At 38.3% G+C, this 13,970-nt stretch overlaps 1 pseudogene; it reads right to left on the reverse strand.

The window, feature by feature from the left end:
* LOC101058284 (zinc finger E-box-binding homeobox 2-like) overlaps positions 1-10,700 on the reverse strand; it is a 13,121-nt pseudogene extending 2,421 nt beyond the window's left edge.
* Positions 10,701-13,970: the final 3,270 nt, after the last annotated feature.

A 13,970-nucleotide genomic window follows, 5' to 3' on the forward strand; every position in this document is an offset into this window, starting at 1 on the left:
TTGTGCCGAACACTGGGTTAGTGCTTTTGTTGTCCAGATTATTTGAATTTGAAAATTCCTTCTTGATAAAAGTCAAGTTCAGAGGTTTATCTGAGTTTTCAGATGAGGAAGAAACACTGTTATGTTCTAAACTGATGAGCCATCTTAAGAACATTTGTAGTTGGTACATTTTCTGGTCTCCTATGATAGACATATTCTGGTATCCCTACTTCTCTGAGGCTCAGGATTCCTTCCTCCAGAGTTTTCCATGGCTGCTGTGGCATCTCTCCTTTCTACAAGATGGGCCATAACGTTTCCCAAGTTCTCAAGAGTTACTCCAGCAATGTATTAGAACAATCACGTGAGGTCCTTGCCAGATGTCAAACATTGTGTTATGGAGGAATGCCTCATGTTGAAAACATGGTCCAGCGTGCTCAGGATCCACCAATCTGAGTTCCTGACAATACATGTTAGCACATGGTCCTACAGCTCCTTTGGTAAATCATTCCTTTCTTTACTTAGCAGGATTGCCACTTATCTTGTCATTTCTGGCTGAGATTTGTCTCTACTTATGGGTCTGGTGGCCAGTAGGAAAGGAGGAAAGAGATTCTGATGAAGGCAACTATTACATTGTAAAGCACCTGCTTCATTTTATTTATTTATTTATTTATTTATTATACTTTAAGTTCTAGGGTACATGTGCACAACGTGCAGGTTTGTTACATATGTATACATGTGCCATGTTGGTGTGCTGCACCCGTTAACTCGTCATTTACATTAGGTATATCTCCTAAAGCTATCCCTCCCCCCTCCCCTCACCCCACAACAGGAGCCGGTGTGTGACGTTCCCCTCCCTGTGTCCAGGTGTTCTCATTATTCAATTCCCACCTATGAGTGAGAACATGCGCACCTGCTTCATTTTAGGTCTCTATATAGTTTTCAGGCAAGAGGTTCTCTACCTTCCAAAAAGAGAGTGGGACACTTCTGTAGGTTCAGAGGGTTCAAAGGAATCTGGATGTGACTCTTCAAATGTGTCTGCCTGGATATCCCTATCCCAAATCTTAGGGTTCTACACTGTATCAGGGCCCTGACTTTTTCACTGTATACATGCATAGGCTGATACTTCAAGATTCTCTAAAATTCCAGAATTCTTTAAAAATTCTACAATTCTTAAAATTAGGTCTGGTGCCTAATCTTAAGCAATGTCTGCCTGCTGGCTGTAGGAGATAAAAGTCTTTAAATGCTCCCAAGAATACCCTATGACTCTCTGCTTTAAGATGTTGAATAATAGATCCAAGCCTGTCATTTTTTTTTCTTTTTAGTAAGACAATGCTGCTTAGAAACAGCTACCAGTTGCAGTTCTTATCATTATTTATTCTACATCTCTCAAGTGTCAAAGATACTGCACCAGCTAGTACACCTCCTTCCAATTGTGTCTCATCTTAGTCCATCAAAAGTAGAAGTCTTAGCAATTACAATGCTTGAATATGCCAGGGACAATCTATAATCCAGCTAAGACTAGTAGTGGGATCCTTATTGCCATTCAGCCAGCAAGTGACACAACTTTAAAATCCCATCCTTAGAGCCTCCTAGGACTACTCCACTTTTGGTACCAGTTGTCTTAGGCCAGGGTCCCTAAAAACAAAGTACCCATCCAGAGGTGGGTATTGGTAATCAAATGGTTTATTGGGAAAATGCTTTTCAGAGCAGGTGAAGTGAGGAAAGCATGATAAAGCAGGAGAGGAGCTAAGCAGGGATGTAGCTTCAGAGGAAAACTAGTTTCAGTCTGTTCTCAAAGTGAGTTTTGGAAAACAATTTGTACTACAGAGTTAACCTGACCTCAAGACAGTGGGCTTGCTTTCGTTTGTCATTGGCTGTGGTCTGCCTCCTAAGAGAAGTGTAGTTAAGTTATTTTTATTTTTTAAGCTGAATTTAAAAGAAATAATGTTTGCTGTTGGGAATGACCTAGTAGAAAGACTACATTAAAGTTGAAAACTAAAACTAAGGGGAAAATAAAAATGAGAGACAGAGAGAATTGCTGCAGCTAAATGGGTAAGTGGATATTTAAACAATGTATGGGTTCACCTAAGATAGAAGCATGGAGTTTCATATGCAATAACAGCAGAGAAGGAGGAGCAAAGGCAGAGGCTACAGTGAAGTGTGCTCAGGTCCCAGGTAGGTGTCCCATGAGGTTACAAAGCAGAAATATCAACTATGAGCGGCGCTTGCCAGAATGGGAAGAAGTCTTCCTGACAGACATCAAATTGGATCTGCATCTTAAAGAAGAATAGGAAGCATTGTTTAGGTGGAAAAGGGGGAAGGGAAGAGTTTATACATTTGTGGTTTTTCCCTTCTGAGGAATTTATATTATTTTCCAAATTAAAGCAGCTTCTCTGAAAAATATTTCACAAATATATTTCTGAATTGAGGGAAACAGCATTTACTCAAGATCTGCTATATGCAGAATGTAGAGCTCATCCCTATTGGAAATAAAGACAAAAAAAAAAAAACCAGAAAAGCAAGAGATACAAGCTATCACCCTGCCTTTATGGCTTGAAAAGCCTTCATCAAGCTGCCTACTTGGGAACAAAATCCTCAGGATCCACTTCATGGCACTTCCTTACAATTTTACTAATTTAAATATCACAGTTCCTTCTTCTCAGCATACCCTCGCAAAGTACATTTGTCCTTGTAGACTTCATGTATTAATTGTGCATTTCTTCACTTTTGTTCAGATGACTGTATCTCCTTTACTCTGCCTTCTAGTGTCTGCCTGCCTTGGTGAGTGTGCGCCATATTGGTGATGAATACACTATCTGGGCCATGTTTTGTAGTCTTAGTCTTATGACACACCACCTAGCCACACATTACATGTACATAACCAAAGTAATTGGGATAAAATTGTTGTTGCTGTTGGTGATGATTGGTAATGATGATGCTTGAGGGAGTTATCATGTGAATTCTCAGCACCTGTAACAATGCTCTGCCGAGAATAGACTTTTAATTTGCTGATTGGATGGATGGATGAAGGGTGACTATATGAGTTAATGGGTAACATAAAACTAGATTCCTCAGCTACTCTTACCCTCACCTGGATATGCTCTTTTAAATATGAAAAAACTAAACATCTATTTTTCAGTTATGAAAGTTTCTTTGTCTTTCTTTACGGATCATTATGCTGCCAAGGCTGAGTTTACTGTTTGCTGTTACAAGAAGGATTGTGCTTCAGTGAAAAGAAGATGGATTTTGAATGTGAGGACTGGTGTTAAAATATAATTCAGTTACCGCCTAGCTGTGTTATCTTGGGCCAGTCACTTAACCTCTGTCAGTCTTTCTCCATATCTACAAAAGAATAATAATAGCACACTCCATTGTACAAGATTTTGTAAAGATCACATGAGATAATACATTAGAAAGTGGCTTGTGTGCCAAGAGCAGCACAGAAATGCGAGTTGCTATTCTTTTCTTTGATGCAGGCAATCCTAGCCATCCTTTCTTTTGAATTCACAGGAGCTTAGCTTTTCAGATATGCTATTTTTTTTTTATTTCTGCCTAGAAAACATAAAGATAATGTGAATGCTGCTAATCCACAGGAAAATAGTAGAATAATGACAGCCTTTCACCTCTGTAGAACTCAACAGCATACACAGTGTGTTCCCACACACTCTCTCATTCGGTCCTTACACAGGCTCAGGCAGTGAATGTTGAAGTGTTTTTATTACTGCAGTAGGGCTGTGTTCCTGACAGCATTCCCCTCTGGAAGGAAGGCCGCCAACGGAGCAGAGTAGACCCTACAGCTGAGCTGCCTGTGCAAAACGTAGAAAAGTAGATGGGCTCCCAGTTGCCAGGGGTGGAGGCAAAGAGGGTGGAGGTCTGCTGTCTGGATTATTGTTGACTCCAACTATGATGTCTAATTTATGCTTCAACTTGACTGGGTCATGGAGTGCCCAGACATTCAGTCTGACATTATTTCTGGGTATGTCCATGAGGGTGTTTCTGGTGTATTAGTAAACTTTATTTTGTAGAAGAGGATACAGAATTTTACTAATAAACTTTATTGTTTAGAACAGTTTAAAATTTACAGAAAAATTGCAGAGACAGCACAGAGAGTTCCCATTTATGTCACACTTGGTTTTCCCTATTATTAACATTTTACATTAGTATAGCATATTTGTTACGATTGAAATGTTACAGCCAGTATTGATATACTATTATTAACTAAAGAATATAATTTATTCATCATTCATTAATTTTTGCCTAATCTCCTTCTTATGTTCCAGAATTCCTTTCAGGATCCCACATTCCACTTGGATGTTATGTTTTCTGAGGTTCTCTTGGCTATCATAATTTCTCAGACTTTCCTTATTTTTGTTGACTTTGATGCTTTTGAGAATTGCCAGTCAGGTGTTTTGTAGAATGTTCCTTAATTAGCATTTGTCTGTTGTTTTTCTCATGCTTAGATTGGGGTCAGGGCTTTTGGAAGAAAGACCACAAAGATAAAGTCGTACATTGGTATCAAGGGTAAACACTATTAACATGACTTATCACTGCTCATATTGACTTCATTACTTGGTGGGGGTAGTGTTTGTCACGTTTCTTCACTAAAGTTACTCCTTTCTTCTGTACCGTATTTTTTGGAAGGAAGTCACTTTGTGTAGCTCACATTTAAGAAATAAGGAGTTATGTTTTGCCTCTTTGAAGGCAGAGTATCTTCATAGACAATTTAGAATTTTCTTTTTTTTAAATTTACATAGATTTTTTTGGGAAAGGGTGGTATTTGGTTACATGAGTAAGTTCTTTGAGGTGATTTGTGAGACTTTGGTGCTCCCATCACCTGAGCAGTATACACTGAACCCAAGTTGTAGGCTTTTATCCCTCACTCCCTTCCCACATTTTCTCCATGAGTCCCCAAAGTCCATTGTATTCTTCTTATGCCTTTGCATCCTCATAGCTTAGCTCCCACTTATGAGTGAGAACGTACAATGTTTGGTTTTCCATTCCTGAGTTACTTCATTTAGAATAATATTCTCCAATCCCATCCAAGTTGCTGTGAATGTCATTAATTCATTCCTTTTTATGGCTGAGTAGTATTTCATCATATATATATATATATATATATATATATCTCACAGTTTCTTTATCCAGTCATTGGATTGAGTATTTGGGCAGGCTCCACATTTTTGTGGGCAAAATGGGCATTTGGGCATTGGGCAAGTAGGCATTTGGGCTGGTTCCACATTTTTGCAATTGCAAATTGTGCTGCTGTAAACATGTATGTGCAAGTATCTTTTTCATATAATGATTTCTTTTTCTCTGAGTAGATACTCAGTAGTGGAATTCCTGGATCAAATGGTAGTTTTACTTTTAGTTTTTAAAGGAATCTCCACACTGGTTTTCATAGTGGTTGTACTAGTTTGCATTCCTACCAGCAGTGTAGAAGTGTTTGCTTTTCACCACATCCACCCCAACGTCTATTATGTTTTGGTTTTTTGCTTATGACCATTCTTGCAGGAGTAAGGCGGTACCACATTGTGATTTTTCTTTACATTTCCCTGATCATTAGTATCTTTTAAAAATTATTTATTTATTTATTGTGTGTGTGTGTGTGTGTGTGTGTGTGTGTTTTATTATTATACTTTAAGATCTAGGGTACATGTGCACAACGTGCAGGTTTGGTACATAGGTATACATGTGCCATGTTGGTTTGCTGCACCCATCAACTCGTCATTTACATTAGGTATTTCTACTAATGCTATACCTTCCCCAGCCCCCACCCCATGACAGGCCCCAGTGTGTGATGTTTCCCACCCTGAGTCCAAGTGATCTCATTGTTCAGCTCCCACCTGTGAGTGAGAACATCTGGTGTTTGGTTTTCTGTCCTTGTGATAGTTTGCTGAGAATGATGGTTTCTAGCTTCATCCATGTCCCTGCAAAGGACATGAACTCATCCTTTTTTATGGCTGCATAGTATTCCATGGTGTATATGTGCCACATTTTCTTACTCTAGTCTATCATTGATGGACATTTGGGTTAGTTCCAAGTCTTTGCTATTGTGAATAGTGCCACAATAAACATACGTATGCCTGCGTCTCTATAGTAGCATGATTTATAATCCCTTGGGTATATACCCAGTAATGGTATGGCTGGGTCAAATGGTATTTCTAGTTCTAGATCCTTGAGGGATTTCCACACTGTCTTCCACAATGGTTGAACTAACTTACACTTCCACCAACAGTGTAAAAGTGTTCCTATTTCTCCACATCCTGTCCAGCATCTGTTGTTTCCTGACTTTTTAATGATTGCCATTCTAACTGGAGTGAGATGGTATCTCACTGTGGTTTTGATTTGCATTTCTCTGATGACCAGTGATGATGAGCATTTTTTCATGTGTCTGTTGGCTGCATAGATGTCTTCTTTTGAGAAATGTCTGTTCATATCCTTTGCCCACTTTTTGATGGGGTTGTTTTTCTCTTGTAAATTTGTTTGAGATCTTTGTAGATTCTGGATATTAGCCCTTTGTCAGATGGGTAGATTGCGAAAATTTTCTCCCATTCTGTAGGTTGCCTGTTCACCCTGAGGGTAGTTTCTTTTGCCATGCAGAAGTTCTTTAGTTTAATTAGATCCCATTTGCCAAGTTTGGCTTTTGTTGCCATTGCTTTTGGTGTTTTAGTTATGAAGTCCTTGCCCACGCCTATGTCCTGAATGGTATTCCCTAGGTTTTCTTCTAGGGTTTTTATGGTTTTAGGTCTAACATTTAAGTCTTTAGTCCATCTTGAATTAATTTTTGTATAAGGTGTAAGGAAGGGATCCAGTTTCAGCTTTTTACATATGGCCAGCCAGTTTTCCCAGCACCATTTATTAAATAGGGAATCCTTTCCCCATTGCTTGTTTTTGTTAGTTTTGTCAAAGGTCAGATGGTTGTAGATGTGTGGTGTTACTTCGAGGCCTCTGTTCTGTTCCATTGGTCTATATATCTGTTTTGGTATCAGTACCATGCAGTTTTGGTTACTGTAGCATTGTAGTATAGTTTGAAGTCAGATAGCGTGATGCCTCCAGCTTTGTTCCATTTGCTTAGGATTGTCTTGGCAATGCAGCCTCTTTTTTGGTTCCATAAGAACTTTAAAGTAGTTTTTTCCAATTCTGTGAAGAAAGTCATTGGTAGCTTGATGGGGATGGCATTGAATCTATAAATTACCTTGGGCAGTCTGGCCATTTTCACAATATTGATTCTTCCTATCCATGAGCATGGAATGTTCTTCCATTTGTTTGTGTCCTCTTTTATTTCATTGAGCAGTGGTTTGTGGTTCTCCTTGAAGAGGTCCTTCACATCCCTTGTAAGTTGGATTCCTAGATATTTTATTCTCTTTGTAGCAATTGTGAATGGGAGTTCACTCATGATTTGGCTCTCTGTTTGTCTGTTATTGGTGTATAGAAATGCTTGTGATTTTGTGTATCCTGAGACTTTGCTGAAATTGCTTATCAACTTAGGGAGATTTTGGGCTGAGATGATAGGGTTTTCTAAATATATAATCATGTCATCTACAAACAGGGACAACTTGACTTCTTCTTTTCCTAATTGAATACCCTTTATTTCTTTCTCTTGCCTGATTGCCCTGGCCAGAACTTCCAACACTATGTTGAATAGGAGTGGTGAGAGAGGGCATCCCTGTCTTGTGCCATTTTTCAAAGGGAATGCTTCCAGTTTTTGCCCATTCAGTATGATATTGGCTGTGGGTTTGTCATAAATAGCTCTTATTATTTTGAGATACATTCCATCAATACGTAGTTTGTTGAGAGTTTTTAGGATGAAGCCCTGTTGAATTTTGTCGAAGGCCTTTTCTACATCTATTGAGATAATCATGTGGTGTTTGTCTTTGGTTCTGTTTATGTGATAGATTATGTTTATTGATTTGCGTATGTTGAACCAGGTTTGCATCCCAGGGATGAAGCTGACCTGCTTGTGGTGGATAAGCTTTTTGATGTGCTGCTGGATTCTGTTTGCCAGTATTTTATTGGGGATTTTTGCATCGATGTTCATCAGGGATATTGGTCTAAAATTCTCTTTTTTTGTTGTGTCTCTGCCAGGCTTTGGAATCAGGATGAAGTTGGCTTCATAAAATGAGTTAGGGAGGATTCCCTCTTTTTCTGTTGATTGGAGTAGTTTCAGTAGGAATGGGACCAGCTCCTTTTTGTACCTCTGGTAGAATTTGGCTGTGAATCAGTCTGGTCCTGGACTCTTTTTGGTTGGTAGGCTACTAATTATTGCCTCAATTTCCGAGCCTGTTATTGGTCTATTCAGAGATTCAACTTCTTCCTGGTTTAGTCTTGGGAGGGTGTATGTGTCGAGGAATTTATCCATTTCTTCTAGATTTTCTAGTCTATTTGCGTAGAGGTGTTTATAGTATTCTCTGATGGTAGTTTGTATTTCTGTGGGATCGGTGGTGGTATCCCCTTTATCATTTTTTATTGTGTCTATTTGATTCTTCTCTCTTCTTTATTAGTCTTGCTAGCAGTCTATCAATTTTATCTTTTCGAAAAACCAGCTCCTGGATTTATTGATTTTTTTGAGGTGTTTTTTGTATGTTTATCTCCTACAGTTCTGCTCTGATCTTAGTTGTTTCTTGCCTTCTGCTAGCTTTTGAATTTGTTTGCTCTTGCTTCTCTAGTTCTTTTAATTGTGATGTTAAGGTGTTGATTTTAGATTTTTCCTGCTTTCTCTTGTGGGTATTTAGTGCTATAAATTTCCCTCTACACACTACTTTAAATGTGTCCCAGAGATTCTGGTGTGTTATGTCTTTTTTCTCATTGGTTTCAAAGAACGTCTTTATTTGTGCCTTCATTTCATTATGTACCCAGTAGTCATTCAGGAGAGGGCTGTTCAGTTTCCCTGTAGTTGTGCAGTTTTGAGTGAGTTTCTTAATCCTGAGTTCTAATTTGATTGCACTATGATCTGAAAGACAGTCTGTTGTGATTTCTGTTCTTTTTCATTTGCTGAGGAGTGCTTACTTCCAATTATGTGTCAATTTTAGAATAAGTGTGATATGGTGCTGAGAAGAATGTATATTCTGTTGATTTGGGGTGGAGAGTACTATAGATGTCTATTAGGTCTGCTTGGTGTAGAGCTGAGTTCAAGTCCTGGATATCCTTGTTAACCTTCTGTCTTCTTGATCTGTCTAATATTGACAGTGGGGTGTTAAAACCTCACATTATTATTGTGTGGGAGTCTAAGTCTCTTTGTAGTTCTCTAAGAACTTGCTTTATGAATCTGGGTGCTCCTGTGTTGGGTGCATATATATTTAGGATAGTTAGCTCTTCTTGTTGAATTGATCCCTTTACCATTATGTAATGGCCTTCTTTGTCTCTTTTGATCTTTGTTGGTTTAACATCCGTTTTATCAGAGACTAGGATTGCAAACCCTGCTTTTTTTTTCTTTCCATTTGCTTGGTAGATCTTCCTCCATCCCTTTAATTTGAGCCTATGTGTGTCTTTGCACGTGAGATGTGTCACCTGAATAAAGCACACTGATGGGTCTTGAATCTTTATTCAATTTGCCAGTCTGTATCTTTTAATTGGGGCATTTAGCCCATTTACATTTAAGGTTAATATTGTTACGTGTGAATTTGTTCCTGACATTATGATGTTAGCTGGTTATTTTGCCCGTTAATTGATGCAGTTTCTTCATAGCATTGATGGTCTTTACAATTTGGCATGTTTTTGAAGTACCTGGTACCGGTTGTTTCTTTCCATGTTTAGGGCTTCCTTCAGGAACTCTTGTAAGGCAGGCCTGGTGGTGACAAAATCTCTCAGCATTTGCTTATCTGTAAAGGATTTTATTTCTCCTTCACTTATGAAGCTTAGTTTGGCTGGATATGAAATTCTGGGTTGAAAATTCTTTTCTTTAAGAATGTTGAATATTGGCCCCAACTCTCTTCTGGCTTGCATGGTTTCTGCTGAAAGATCCACTGTAGTCTGATGGGCTTCCCTTTGTGGGTAACTCGACCTTTCTCTCTGGCTGCCCTTAACATTTTTTCCTTCATTTCAACCTTGGTGAATCTGACAATTATGTGTCTTGGGGTCGCTCTTCTCGAGGAGTATCTTTGTGGTGGTCTCCGTATTTCCTGAATTTGAATGTTGGCCTGCCTTGCTAGGTTGGGGAATTTCTCCTGGATAATATCCTGCAGAGTGTTTTCCAACTTGGTTCCATTCTCCCCATCACTTTCATGTGCACCAATCAAACGTAGATTTGGTCTTATCACATAGTCTCTTATTTCTTGAAGACTTTGTTCATTTCTTTTTACTCTTTTTTCTCTAACCTTGTCTTCTCACTTTATTTCACTAATTTGATCTTCAGTCACTGATAACCTTTCTTCCACTTGATCAAATCGGCTATTGAAACTTGTGCATGTGTCATGAAGTTCTCGTGCCATGGTTTTCAGCTCCATCAGGTCATTTATGGTTTTCCCTACACTGTTTATTCTAGTTAGCCTTTCGTCTAATCTTTTTTCAAAGTTTTTAGCTTCCTTGCGATGGGTTCGAACATGCTCCTTTAGCTTGGAGAAGTTTGTTTTTACCGACCTTCTGAAGCCTACTTCTGTCAACTCATCAAAGTCTTTCTGCATCCAGCTTTGTTCCGTTGCTGTCGAGAAGCTACGATCCTTTGAAGGAGAAGAGGCACTATGATTTTTAGAATTTTCAGCTTTTCTGCTCTGGTTTCTCCCCATCTTTGTGGTTTTATCTACCTTTGGTCTTTGACGTTGGTGACCTACAGATGGGGTTTTGGTGTAGATGTCCTTTTTGTTGATGTTGATGCTATTCCTTTCTCTTTGTTAGTTTTCCTTCTAACAGTCAGGTCTCTCAGCTGCAGGTCTGTTGGAGTTTGCTGGAGGTCCACTCCAGACCCTGTTTGCCTGGGTATCACCAGCAGAGGCTGCAGAACAGCAAATATTGCTTCCTGATCCTTCCTCCGGAAGCTTCGTCCCAGAGGGGCACCTGCCTATATGAGGTGTCTGTCGGCCCCTACTGGGAGATGTCTCCCTGTTAGGCTACACGGGTGTCATGGACCCACTTGAGGAGGCAGTCTGTCCTTTCTCAGAGCTCGAATGCTGTGTTGGGAGAACCACTGCTCTTTTCAGAGATGTCAGACAGGGACGTTTAAGTCTGCAGAATAGCAGCAGCATACATGATTTCCAAGCTAATAAAGAAGGAAGAATGGAAAGCATATGAGTAGGAGTGACAAGGGAGGAGGGTGTAGAGAGAGAGAAATTGAATCAATTCAGTAAGTGGGTAGGCAATAAAAAACAGAAAAAGACGATAAATAGTATGTATAAAACATAATAGCAGAAGGAATTTTAAAATCTTGGTAATCGAACACCACCGTGCAACTAATGCAAGTGTTGCCTAGTTATACTGCACAAGCTGGTTTCTGCAGCAATGTCTGGAGTAAAAGATAGAATTGAATAATAGGAGTCAGGGTACAATGGAGTCTAATATATCATTCACTATTTAAAAAAACCCTCAAAAACTAGCAATAGATTGGAACATTCCTAAACTAATAAAATAATCTATAAAAACCCTACAGAAAACAGTGTACTCAAAGGAAAAAAAATGTAAGGAATTTTCTTAAGTTCAAGAACAAGACCAGGATGTCCCTTTTCCACTCCCCTAGTTGCAACTTCTATGTAACCTTCTATTGGAAGTCATAGCACATGTAATTAGATGAGAATTATAAGTTAGTTTCAAGGATTGGAAAGTAGGAAGGAAAGTTGCCGTAATTCACAGATAATTCTGTTTACAAAGGATACCTAAGTGAAGGTAAAAGCAAAGCAAAAGCCTTAATAAAACTGTTTAGTAAGGCTCATGCATCTAGGATACAAAAGTTAAAGTATTTCTTTACATCAGCAACACAACACAACATAAGACAAACAAAAATCAAACAAAAAAATCAGCTTAAAAGCCAGAAAATAAAAATTTAATTATGCAGTTATAATCTTAACCAAAACCAAAGTACAAAGGAATACATTTTTTGATAATGACATTACATTTTTTTTGTAATAAAAACTTTGTTGAAAGATGTCAAGAAGACTTAATACATAGACATAGCAGGTATCTGTACAGAAATAATTAATATTGTAAAGAGGTTAATTCTCTCAAAATTGAACAATAGATTCAATGCTTTTTCAACCTATATCTCAACATATTTTCTTGTGGAACATGATTGAGAAGTTCAAAAGTTGTCCTGGGATTGTGCATTGGTTGTGTTCTGTAGAAACCAGATGCCATGATGGAGTTAGAGGTACTAGTGGTTTATTGGGTGAAATGCCTCAGAAAGAAAAAAGGAAGAGGGAGTAGAAGTAGACAGGGAAGGCCTTTAGACTGCCATGTTGATCTGATCCCTGTAAAAGGAAAGAGGGAGGACAGGAGGCGCGAAGAGCCTCAGTCTGCAATGCAAATGTGAGAAATTTCCGGTCGTCCACACTGGTAAGTGTTGTTAAAATAATCGCCTATATAGGAGTCTCAATCTGGCCCAACACAGCAAGCCCATCCTCAGCCGCCATTGTGCTCAGTGCTGGGACTTGTCTGTGAGTGCACAGCCTCAGGTTTAAAGCTGAGGCCAATTCTGAAGACATCTCCAGCTTACTGCACTCCCCATTGGACGGTTCTCACTTTGAGGGAAGACCTAAGTAGTATACTTTATGGCTGCTACAAAGGACAAAGTGCCAAAATCAGCCAAGACACTTTTGATGATGAAGTCCCTACCCAGGTGCAGTGGAGACTTGCCCTTCTGAATATCAAGGCTTATTATAATGAAGCTAAAGTAATCAAGATATTGTAATTTTGATACATACATAGATAGGCAGGGCAATGGGACAAAACACGGAGCCAGCATCAGATCTACACATATATGGAAACTTGCTACATAATTGAGCTGGGCCTGAAAATCAATGAAAAAGGATGGGAAATTCTATAAGTGATACTTGGACCATTATCAATCCAGATGGTAAGAAATGAAAATGAATCCTCTATCTCAGGCATAAAAATCAATTCCAGATGGATTAAGTAGCTATTGTGAATGATACAACTTTCAAACTTTTAGTAGAGAATATAAGAGATGGCTTTATGATTTTGAGATAGAATTTCTTAAAATATAAAAAGCACAAATCATAAAGAAAAATATTGACAAATTCGACTACATTAAAATTGACAACTTTTGATTATCAAGACCCATTATAAACATGGTGAAAAGGTAATCCACAAACCATGAAAAGTTGTTTTTATTTTATTTAAAAGAAGATATTTTTAATACATATAATTGACAAAATACTATTATGTATATCTTTTTTTAACTCTTGATAATCAGCAAGAAAAAAGCCAAATGATTCCCAATGGATAAATGGACTAAAGACACGAATAGGTATTTAGATTAACTTCCTTCTTTTATCTCTCCTGCGTGAAAGTCTTCATGATTATCACATTGTCTAGGATGGAATATTAAATACACTCTTTTAAAGTGTAAAGGAAAAGAAAACAAGCTACACAAAAAAGAAAACAAACTTAACCAATTAAATTGTTGTAACTCACAAATCACCCTTGTATAGAAAATGTTATAATCCTACTAATTTTTATTTTTGCTTTCTGCCTATAAAAACAAGACCTTAACATTTACTTTTGAAGTACTGACCCCAGTTCTCTGGAATCCAGCTTCCCAGGATGGCCATTCCCAGCTTTTAGCCTTAATAAACTATTTAAAACTGGATTTCTGATTGAACTCAGGAGGTGCAAGTTGCAGCGAGCCAAGATTATGTCACTGCGCTCCAGCCTGGGCGACAGAAATAGACTCAGTCTCAAAAAAACAGAAAAACAAACAAACAAAACAACAAAAAACCAAGTGGATTCCAATTCTTTTGATTATTTCAGGTTGGCAGATACTATACACAGATTGAATTAGCATTATCTTTATTTCTTAGGTTTGGGTGAAAATATTTTAATGATAA

This window comes from Pan troglodytes, chromosome 3, assembly GCF_028858775.2.
Source record: "Pan troglodytes isolate AG18354 chromosome 3, NHGRI_mPanTro3-v2.0_pri, whole genome shotgun sequence".
Lineage (NCBI taxonomy): Eukaryota > Metazoa > Chordata > Mammalia > Primates > Hominidae > Pan > Pan troglodytes.